Source organism: Sminthopsis crassicaudata, chromosome 3 (assembly GCF_048593235.1).
Source record: "Sminthopsis crassicaudata isolate SCR6 chromosome 3, ASM4859323v1, whole genome shotgun sequence".
In the NCBI taxonomy this organism is placed as follows: Eukaryota; Metazoa; Chordata; class Mammalia; order Dasyuromorphia; family Dasyuridae; genus Sminthopsis; species Sminthopsis crassicaudata.
In genome coordinates, this window is record NC_133619.1 from 284,999,680 (window position 1) to 285,012,264 (window position 12,585).

Consider the following 12,585-nt stretch of genomic DNA (forward strand, 5'->3'; position numbering starts at 1 on the left):
TAAAGAATTGAAAAAAATTAAGTGAGAACTGGACTCCAGAGTAGAAGAAAAAGTTTGACAGTAATTTAAAATTAAGAGGGAAAATATATGGAAATGAACCCAAATAGGAATAAATATATAAGCATTTAAGATCTGTGACTAAACAGTATTGTATTCCATATCAGATGATAAGTTAAATTTTTTTAAAGTATGACATGGTTCAATGAAAAGAACACTAACGGGCATGGGTTCAAATCTTATAAGTCCAATTCAGTTATCTATTTGGCTTTAGGCAAGTCTGTCTCTCAGGGCCTCAATTTCTTAATCTATAAAAATGACCTTTTAAGGTTTTTTTTCCAGTTCTAAATTTTTGATCTTATCTATGATCTTAAATTTTTCTTTAATTCTTTACTATGTAATTTTTAGCTCAGTCTTTATTTACCTTTGTGCCTTCACACATACATTTTTCTGGAATTCAAGAATATATATTTAGGAAAAAGGAGACTAAAGAGAATCTTCTCTATAATTTTTTTTAATCTGTTTTCCCAAGCATCTTCAGTAAGAATCCATATTTGCATAGCAATTTAAGATTTATAAAGCACTTTTTTCCCCCAAAACAACCCTGTAAACTAGATAGTAAAACTGTTGTGATATGCCCATTTTCCAGGTGAGGAAACTGAGCTTTAGAAAGATTACATGACATGACTTGCATAAGGACTTTAGTTCAAGTAATGAAGTTAAGACATAAATCCCCATTGTCTGACTTCATATTTAATGATTTTATTAACATGTCATGGTAAGTAGTGTTCAACAGAGAGGGACTAATGCAGAAAAAAAATCTTAGGGGATGGGTTGGTAATGTTTCTTTGAAATGATAGAGACTTTGACTTGATAAAAACAAATTAATATGTCTTTTGAATGTAGTATTCTTTTCTCCATAATGCCTAATTTTACAAAGGAAAGAAATTTTACAGTAGAAAAAAAAAAAGAATTCTGAACTTTAGCTCCAAAACTTGATAGCTATGTGACTTTGAGCAAGTGTGTCATTGGTTATCCCTAATTTTGAAAGTTCTAAAACAGAGTTCCATGCTCAGTTTATAGAATTCAAGGGATTTAGTGACCGTTTATAGTAAAACTTAGTGGACAAAGGATATTGAGGATGCATATAACTAAGTCTTCCTGTCCATCTCCCTGATTCCCAATGGGAACTCCATTTGTAAGAGATGAAGCTATGTGTCCTGACCAATGGTAGTAACTGTGTAGATCTGGGGATTTTAATCCTTTCACAAATACAGAAAGCAGACAAGTCAGCTTTCTGGATTACTACTCATGAGTAGAACAGAGAAAGGTAAACACATGTATTGTTAAGATTCCTTTGAGGGCAGGGGCTAAAATTCAAAGACTAGGACATTCTATTTCTGCCAATGAAATACACTCACCCTTTGGGCAAAGGGCCCAATCCAATCAGATTTTGACCTTTACTTAATTTCTCTGAGCTTCATTTTACATCTATTAAGATAATGCTTATACTGCCTACCCAACAGGAGATAGTTAAAAGAAAAGTATTCAGGGTACTAAGTACTCTCTCCTTCACTCTTTTCCAGTCAACACAGCTTTTTTCTCCCTTTTGGGTTCAAAGGGGGGACCCCCTGAGAAGTTTAAGTTACCTTTTCCCTAATGTTCTCAGCTGGAGCCTTACTGACTATGTCCCCCACTGTTAGCTAACAGTGTCTAACTAGCACTCTGGTTCCATTAAACCATTTAACAGAGGGATATTTTCATCAAAAATAGAGTAGGAACAAATAGACTTTTTTTCCTTCTAATTCCTCAGTGACATTCTCCCCTTTTACCTTGGTTTCTGAGCTCAGATTTAGAATAGTTTCTGCATAACATTGATCTCATCAAAATCCAAATCCAAATGGAGCATGATTGTCAGGCAAGTCCTTGTGTAAGTGACAACTGGGCTAAATTCGGAAGGTCAGTACTTGCTCCTTGGGACATTGATGCCAGCTTAGATGGCTTGTAGAACATGAACTTGGAGGCACCACAGCCTTGCTCTCCTGACCATTCAAAACTCACAAGATCAGAATTTCTAATCCATTAGCCTAGAGAAAGAAGAAGGGACATCTAGATTGCACAGTGGAGCATCATCCCTGGAGTCAGGAGGAGCCGAGTTCAAATCTAGTCTCAGACACTTAACACTTCCTAGCTGTGTGACCTTGGGCAAGTCACTTAACCCCAATTGCCTCAGCAAAAGCAAAAAAATAAAAAAAAACAAAAGAAAGAATAAATTCTGAGGCCTGTTTCATCAGCTTCATTGAGGAGAGCCCAAGGTCCATTGTGTCTCCTCAGAAAGTAGGTCATATAAGAAACTCCTAGCAGCCAAACAGTTCAGGCTCTGCAACCAGTCAACAATATCTCCTACTTATGTGATTACAGAATGTCAGTATACATGTCCAGTCTCTCCAAGACACTTCCATTACACATTCTGACTCTTCTAGAAGTTTATATTAATTAATTAAAGCATTATATTAATAAGCTTCTAAGTGATATATATGAACTATCATTTCTTCTATACATATTTGAATAGCTTTACATTCTGAGCTTATTGAATAAATATTGAACATTGCTATTGCATACAAGCAGAAAAATAATAATATACACTCCCAAATATGAGTATCTCTTTTTTGCTAGGGGCTTAATAGTTTGGTTAACATCTTCAATATAAGGGAGACTATGGCAGAAAAAGGAAGTTTAATCCAATTTAATTAGTTTTAGTGTTTGTTAGAAACTTGCTAATTTGGTTCACCCTATGGGCTATAATGAAGGTCATCTTATAGATTTTGGTTATCCATTTCAGAATGGTTACAGAACCCAGACTTCTATTACCCAAGATTGAGACTATGTAGAACAGTCTACTATTAGGAAGATTGCTAGACCAACAGTCCATTATTTTTTTTGCTCTTTTTAGAGAATATCAGACCTTTTTTCACTATAGGATGTACAAGTTCTACTATGTGTGTGTGTATATATATATACATATATATATATATATATATATATATGAATGTGTGTGTATATGTACACATGCATACTAATATACATATTTCATAGTGATTTCCTTAATTTTTTATTCATAAGTTTTACAAAAAAAAAAAAGCCAGGAAACTAAAGAAACAAATCTTGACACTGATATCACAGTCTTCATCTGAAAGAAATGGGTGTTCTAATTCTGCTTCAGGGCCAGCAAGTTGCCTTACTTTTTTCCTTGAAAAGAATGAGTAATAGAGGAGAGGGAGAGAGAGAGAGAGAGAGGGAGAGAGAGAGACAGACAGAGAGAGGGGGAGAGAGAGAGAGAGGAGAACACTAATGGCAGAGTACATAGTAGTATTAGGATTACATTTTGTATTAGAAAAATGGAAAGGTAGGAAGAAATAAAATTAGGAAATCTTTAAAAACCAAACTGAAGATTTATAATTGATCCTGGAGGTAATAGAGCCCCAAAGTTTATTGAAGAGGAGAGTGACATGGTCAAATCAGTTTTAGAAAGAGCAATTTGACAAGAGACTGGAGAAAAGAGAACCTTGAGAAAGGAAGAGTAATGCAAGCTGTTGTAATCATCCAGGCGTGACTCATCTACTAATTGAGTGGATATGGGGATGGCAGAAGGGTTAAGAGAATAAAGAATTCAGGATGATACTGAGATTGCAAGTCTGGGTATACTATAGCATTGATTTCATAGCTGTGCTCAAATGAGATTACATATAAAGTATTTTGCAATCCAGAAGTGTTATATAAATGATAGGTAGTTTGGTGTAACAACAACAATAATAAATATCTAACTCTTAGTAAACTTTAAATACTTTAATATTTTAAGGATACCTGGTTTTATCAGTGTGAGAATTATAGTTCCTCTACAGATATAAATCACCATTCCTCCCATGACTTTATTGGTTTATTTATTGTGGCCAGTGCAACCCTGTAGCATCAGTGCTGCAAAATTGTGACCTGTGAGTGCCAATTCAGGGAACTAAGGAATAGAGTAAGCAGAAAAAAAAAACATTCTGTCCACTTCTGTGCATGAGTGCTCACATATACATGTATTCTTAAATGCCCAGGTAGGGAACAGGAGAGGGAGAGAAAAGGGGAGTGAGACAATGCTCCACCACATCTGAGGGAGAAGCACAGCACTCAACTAGGTGCAGTTGGACCACCCAAAAGTCATCTGGGTTGGGCAAAGATCTAGGTTGATGAATTGCCTATTGTGGGAAGATTTGAGATCAAGCTCCTGAGAAAACAAACATCAAAGGAGACAGAAAGTGAATAGGAGAAAACCAGGGGGAACAGTTTTTAAAACATTGAAATGACAAAAGATCTCAGAAAAATAATTCAGAGACCTTGAGCACAAGCAGATAAATCACCAGGGAAAACAATAGTAACAAAAAAATTGGCCTCCAGATTGAGTTAACAAGTGATCCAGTTGTTGAGATAGAGGACTCAGTGGAATGTGAGAAGAAAATTGAACTTATGTTCCTGAAGGGTTCAAAAGAGAAATGAAAATTATGAAAGCAGAATTACCCTGCACAGCGGGTAGAATAAAAAAACTGGAATCTTCGACAAGCCTCAAATCACAATCTAGATAATAGAAGCAAATATATGTATAATTTTTAAAATTGTACCATTTTATTTGCTTGTAGCAATCAGGAGAAAAACTTTGAAATGTGAAATAAAGGAAATTTAAATGACAAAACCATTCTTCACTTGGGCACTCTGAACAGGGGATAGAGCACCAGGGTAGATAGAGTCACGGTAACCTGAGTGCAGAAACAGCCTCAGATACTTATTAGCTGGGTGACCCTGGGCAAGTCCCTTACCCCTATTTTCCTCAGTTTCCTCATCTGTAAAATGAGCTGGAGAAGAAAACAGCAAACCACTTTTGCTAAGAAAATTCCAAATCAGGGGCATGAAGAGTCCCATATGATTGAAACAACTGAACAATTCTGCCCCCTTAAGAAGACACAGAGAGGAAAAGAACAACATATAAAAAGAGCAGTGGAGCTCAGGATACAGCCCAGAATGACACACCTGCCAATCTGAGTTTAACCATGTGAAACAAGGGCATTTAATAAAAGAGATATTTGAAAAAAATATTTAGGAAAAAAACCAGAACTGAAGAGATTATTTGCTTCTCATAACACTTCCAAACAATAAAAATTCATATATGATTAAATAGAACAATTAAAAACATTAACAGTATGACAGCCCAATGATCACAGAACATTTTCTAAATGTACTCTAGCAGATAAGAGGAAAGCAGAAATCTAGTGGAGTAATAGTGAATAAGTGTGTATGGGATATTAAAGACAGAACCTGACAACAGCTGAATCAATTTTTTTAGGGATTATGTTTTAACATATGAGAATACCTGAAAGGGAAAGAAGGGAAGCAAGGGATAGAAAGGAATGTGACCAGGTCAAATCAGGAACTAGTAATGAGGGGAAGATAACCTCTATGGTCTCAGAAAGAAAAGGGCAGTGAGTGAGGAAAAGGGTATGGGGCAATGAGAAAAAAGGCCTTGTTTGGGTGCTCAGAGGGGCTTCCATTGATGAAGGCTTCTATGAGAGGAGAAAGATAGTCTAGGAGATAGGAATCTTGTGCTAGGTGTGGGTTGGGTGTCTTTTGCTGGAAAATTTATTGGACCTACTTGGGGGGAAAGATTTGGAATTTCAGGAGGCAACAGGCACTTAAGGATGTAAGAGAACATGGACTCAGGGAAGAAATTTTGAGGCAATTGGAGGAAAAGAGACTAACCAAATCAAGTGCTGTGAAACACCGTATTGTGCTCAGCTCCTCCAAGCAGAAATAGGCAGACACATTGTATTGCTGGGCTTATAAACAACAACATTTCCTGCCCAGGTAGATGCTGCCAGAATTTTCATCTATCTGGTATGACCTTCACATTCCCAGCATCATTTTCATATCACTATTATGCATAAAAGTATACCTAATGGTGGGCAAACTGCAAAACACTATTTACCTCTAAATTGTTTTTTAAGGGAAAGGAGGAGTGAGTTTTCAGAATCCATTAGACCACATTTAAATCAGAGTATCCTTATTTATAAAGGTTTGCAGTTAAATAATGGGGGATGGGAGAATGCCATTGAGCAGAAAGGTCATTTGTGAGAAATTTTATGGCTTCATTTGTCACATTGGTCCTATATACCTAGAGCAAAGGAGCCTTTTTAAATAAATGAAATAGATCTAGCTGCAGGAACCAACTGATATGGTAGCCTCTTGTGACAAGTAAGAAAAGCTTAAAGTTCTGTGTATATGAATACTAAAGAAATGCATTTTGTTTGCCACAAAGTGAATATCTCTGAGTAAATGACCCACTATTATAGTCTTACCAGCATCTTAATTCATGCTTTTCTCACATTAGTGCAGTACTTGTTAGTATAATAGTTTTGTTATACCCAAAGCATATACTTTATATCTTTGCTTTACGCCCTCATAATTTTTTTCCCTGAAGTTTTGATTTTTAAACAACCTTCTTGTTTCCATTTGCTAGATCCTTAATGTGACTGGATGTATTATTCATTTGTATGTCCATTGGGCTTCCTTAGACTAATATGCTTCTTAAGACAAGTCACTTGGCTATGGGGGTTATGATCTACCTTGCTTAAGGCATATTATAGCATCACCCTTAGGCTGATTTGTTGTTTGACTTTGTTGAATTGGATTTTGTTATTGTTTTGTTTCCACATTATTTAAAGATCACCTTGGATATGAGGATAGACAAAAGAATATCGTTTTCACTAGGGGAATACTTATGCTGTGACAAATCAGATTTTGACTGATTTTGTTTTTTAAAAATGATTCTTCATTTTTCATTGCAGTTCTTAAGTACTGGGACCAAATGCAACATAAGTATATAGCAATTCATAACATTCTAACTAAACAGCTCATGTTCTTTTGACATGATGAAAATGATAAATATTAAATCACACTGAATTTGCTGAGTTTATTTAATGAAAGATTATTACTAATGATCCATAAGGGAATTTCCATAAAACATAGAGACACTAACATTTCAATAACAGTTTTCACAAATAATATCATAGGTCTCCACTGATCACAGATGGTAAAGACTGGCTACTTGACTGAGAACAAAAAAGCATTTTTTTCCTTGGGAATTAAAGCCAAAGCAAGTGCTCAAGTACCATTTTTGGAAATGCTACACTCAGTTTATTTTCCTTATTAAAAAAAACAGCATGTATTATTAGAAACCTGTACACTGAACAAGGTATTAAAAAATTAGTCATTGCTGTTTCCTAACCTTTTTTTTTTAATGACACTAGGGATAACTAGTATTTGTCACTCTTCAATATTTGTAAAAGCACTTTATATACATTACTTCTGAGTTGTACAACAAGAGAAGAGAGCTGGTATGATACTTATTTTACAAATAAAGAAATTGAGTTTTTAAAAAGTTATATGGGTTTCCCATAGTCACATAATTTCTCCCCCAGAGACAGCATTTGAACTTAGGCTATTCTTTCTTCAAGCCCAGAACCTACCTAGGCTGTCTATTCCTAACCTTTTAATCCAGCTGCTTACCATCAGGAAATGATAAAATTAATTCTGAAAAATATACCTTAAAAGTTAAAAAATATAATATTATGTGGATTTAGTTATCTCCTCTATTCTGATGATTTTCTTTTTTTTTCTTTTTAAAAACTTTTTGGTAGTGTTTTTTTTCCCCAAATACATGCGAAGATAGTTTTCAACATTTACCTTTGCAAAACCTTGCGTTCTACGTTTTTCTCCCTCTCTCCTCCCCAAGACATATACTGATAACTTGGAGATCCATCTCTCCTGCCCTAACCTCTCTGCTAACCTTCAGTCTCACATCTTCAACTGCCTATTAATGATCTCAACTGGATGTTCAGTAATCATCTTAAACTCAAATAGAACTAATTTTCTTTCTCTCAATACTCCCCCTTTCCAAACTTCCCTATTATTGTTAAAAGCACCCTAGTCTCCCAAACTTGCAAAATAAGTGTCTTCTTCAGTATCTTTCATCCCACCATCTCCTGTTGCCAAGAATTGTCAATTTCACCTTTATCACATCTTTCAAATATACTCCTTTCTCTACTCTGATAATATATCACCCTAGGCAGGCCTTCATCATCTCATGCTTGGTATGTTGCCATAGCTTGCTGATGGGTCTCTCTTTATTCTAGTCTATTCTACATTCTACTACTAACGTTATTTTCCTAAAGCACAAGTTGGACCCTCTCTCTCTCCATCTCTATCTCCCTTTCACATACTTCCCCCCCCACTCACAATAAATAAACTCCAATAGCCCCCATTACCGAATCCACTATTTGATGCTTTCAGAACACAGGGCTAATACACCTTTCTTTCCAAATCTTCTTACACTTTACCTATTGACAGATACTCTTCAATTCATTTTTATTTGTTCCCCTTCTGTTACTTAAATAAAATAATCTCTTGATTCGGGGCATTTTCTCTGGTTTTCTCCCATGCCTGGAATGTCCGTCCTCCTTCCTCATTTTTATCTCCTAGCTTCAAGTGTAACTGAAATCTTCAGGAAAGCTTTTGCAACTCCTCTTAATTCTAGTGCTTTTCCTGGAGATTATATCCTATTATCCTATGTATAGGTTGTTTGTGCATATATATTTACTTATTGTCTCTCCCATTCAGATCATACCCCTCTTTGAGGGCAAGACTGCCTTTTGGCCTCTTTGTGTCTCTGGGACTTAAAATACTATTTAGCACATAGTAGAGACTTAATAAGCATTGACTAGCGCTACACACACACACGCGCGCGCACACACACACACACACACACACTTCACCAAAAAAGAGAGAATTGATTAGTCTTCGAAATTCTAAAGGACAACTGGAAAGAAATTGTATTATGGGCAAATCTATAGGTCTGAATAATAATCATTAGGCTTGTTCAACTATTATGATACAGTCCCAAAACAACAAATTAATCATGCATCCTCAGAAAGGTGTAGTTGACATGAGAAAATCTGTAATCATCTTGCAGAACTTCTTGAAACCTAGCACCTCTGACCTTTTATATATCTTAATACCTATATTTCATTATAATTAAATTTTTTTAATCTTGGATTTTTTTATTTTATACATTTAAAAATATTATTCTGAGGTAGGGGTTTCATAGGCTTCATTAGACTGCCACAGAGGTCCATTTCACAAAAAAAAAAAAAAAAAAAGCTCAAAAACCCCTTTTTTATTCTTGTCTTAGTTTGATACAATCGTCCAGACAAACCAACCTGCAACAGAATAAAACATCATGGGGGAAATTGGATAATCCTTCCATGTTACATAGAGTAGCTAATACAGAGGGAAATCCTAGCCTTTCAAAATCATTATTCAAAGTCAACATATTTAAAAATAAATCAACTTTCAAATGCCTTTTTTTCCCCTGAGGCAGTTGGCGTTAAGTGACTTGTCCAGGGTCACACAGCTAGCAAGTGTTAAGTGTCTGAGACCAAATTTGAATTCAGGTCCTCCTGACTTCAAGGCTGGTTCTCTATCCACTGAGCCACTTAGCTGCCCCCAAATGCATTTTTAAAGCTTCAAAATTCAAGGTTTAATTTGTCACAACTTCAATAAATGCTTTTGAATTAGACCTGCTTTATTTTCTGTTAGAATATACTGAATGTTTTTCTTTGTGGAGCATTGGACCATCCTAAGGCTCCATTCCCTTAAAGCAGTTTACCTTCTCTATAAAGAAATTGGTGTTTAAGTTTCATAGATATTATAAAGGCCCCCCAATGTAATAAAAAAAATCTCCCCTCCCTGATCAGTCTTGAAATTTCTTTAACAAAAAACCTGTGTTTCAATATAAAGTTTGAAATATAAATACACAGAGGCAGTTAGGTGGTACAGTGGATAGAGCACCTGCCCTGGAGTCAGGAGGATCTGAGTTCAAATCTGGTCTCAGATACTTGACACTAGCTATGTGATTCGGGATGAGTCACTTAACCCCAACTGCCTCATGAAAAAAATATGCAAATAAATCTGGAAGAAATACACACAAAAGCCAATTCTATCTGGCATGAAAAATAGGTTTGGATGAGGGAGGAAGAGGAATGGATATAGAAAAAGGCAAAATTTTGAGTTGTGATATTTCAGAATTTTGTCTGTAGACAACAGAATATATCTTCTATCTCACTCAAGATTTCCAGTTAATCAAATGCATTGATGCCAAAATATTTACTTTGTTCTGCTTATTTAGGAACATTTTTCATAGCTTTGGAAAGGTATAGTTTAGATATTTTTTATTGTCATTGATATCACAGTCTATAAATTATCTAGTTCTTAAATTATTTGCTATATATTTCCCTGTTTTGATGGGTAAATTATATTCAGCAAATATTTTACTCTATAAACATTTACTCTGTACAAAACATTATGGAACTCCCATAAATAAATAAAAGCTGGCCCTTCAAAGACTTCAATCTAATATCAGTATAATGAGAATTCTAACATAGCAGCTTAAAGGTGGGGCCAGGAGTACAAAGAAAATACTATGAGAATTCTGAGAAGACTTTTTTTTAGGGAGGGGAGACCAGGAAAGGCTTCAATAAATGGAAGAAATAAGACCTGAGCCTTGTCTCAGATGATGCCAGCAGGGGGAAAAATGGCAAGGAATGGAGAAGACAAATTAGAAAGCAGTATGGTCGATACCTTGGAAAACATACCGAAGAGGGGAATAAATGATAGTTAAACTAAGTTAGAACATAAAATAGGTGTAAAGCAGTTAAAGATAATGAGGATTGGACAAGATTACAGAGGCTCTTGAGTGTCAAGATAAGGCTTATATAGTTATATGCTTTCTATGTATATATGTATATTATATCTAATAAATACTGCTTTTTTAAGTCAGTAATGGCTACATTTTAGTGACAGTAGAGTATTATGTTATCAGTAGTGACAAGGGAATTCTAGTTTGAAAATTGGGTCAACTACCTTCAGGTAAATTGGCAACATAAACTACCCAGAGCCCATCCAAATATTTGTTGTAATATCACTTCTTTAGTAATAAAATTTTAGATGGAGCCTTTAGTTCTTCCTTCCCAATTTTTCTTTTTTTGACTTTTAAGGAAAATGGTCAAGTTATTTTCATACAGGTATCAGGCATGCTTGCTTCTTCCAATAATTTAATAGGTCGTTTCATTCCTTACATTCATTAATTGGGGATTTAAATATATGTGTGTATATGTGTGTATGTATATTCATATATATGTGAATATACATACACACATACATGTTCTTTATCTAGATGACTATGTTCATGTATTTGATAATATAAGAATAATCAGATACAGCTACATAATTGTAGAATGAGAAGAGTTTTTCTTAGCTGTGTAGAAAATAATAAACATAATGAAAAATAAATCCTTTTTTCTAGGATGACTGCTTGCAAGAAGAAAAGGGGATAGCAGAAAACATGAAAACTGAATTTGAATTAGTGTCCTTTAGGGAACTACCATAGAAATATAAATTATAAGATAATCAAGAATGTAAATAGATTCTCTATGGATTTCTCTTCTGGTTGCTCACATATAGTCGCCTGATTAAAAAAAAATCCATGAATATATTTCAAGGAATCAACAGAGACTAAATGTAGGCATATAATATCAAAAAGAGAAAAATAAAATACTTCTGTTTCAATATTAGCATAATAAATTAACAGCCAAACAAAGCTTACCTTATGCTTCCTTATCTTAAAAAGACACCGTATCATAGTGTTTTCCTAAACAGAATTCATTTTGGTACATTTGTAAAGAACTTAAATATCTTCTGTATGCAATGCATTGTGCTGAGAGCTGGAGGAGTTGTAAATCTGCCCTTAAGAAATTTACATTATAGCATATTACTTATGGAAGTTACTGAAACTGTTTCAGATAAGATATCAACAAAATTAAGGCTTATAATATAATTTTAAAGATTATACCTCTTAAAACATAAAAGTATATTTCTTAAATATATAGCTAGCAAAGACTTGCCACAAGCTCATACTTTTTGGTAATAAAATAATTTCTGCCCCCTTAAAAAAAAAACTAGTAGTTGTGGCAATAATTGACATCAACCATTAGTAATCATATATTAAACCTTCTTCCCCATCAAAACATCATTCTGCAAGATCTTTATGAAACAGATATGGAATGTTTCTTAAGAGAAAAGATATACATTTTAAATTGGTAATTAAATTCATGAAGTGTATTTTCATTAGGTTGCTGAACAAGATTTATATCTCTTGAGTCATTGCTAGCTTCTAAAAAGCTTTGGTCCAACTGCTAATCTTATTCCAAGGACTGAAGAAAAAAGATAAATCTCAAGTTAGAATGAGCTGAAAGGTTCACACAAGCCAATTTTGTTGTTGTGGAGGAAGATAGAATTTGGTATATGTGGTTCATTTAATTTAGATCTACTAAGTTTAGTTTTAAGTAATTTGGAAGATTGGAACCTTAACTAAACATAGGAAATAAGTTGTATGACTATATGTATTTTTTAACAAAACATTTTATTGAGAGGAAATTTAGA

General features: G+C 34.5%; 1 protein-coding gene across 1 annotated transcript in view; it reads left to right on the top strand.

Annotated features, from left to right (window-relative positions):
* DMD (dystrophin) overlaps positions 1 to 12,585 on the top strand; it is a 2,117,885-nt gene that overhangs the window by 2,080,233 nt on the left and 25,067 nt on the right.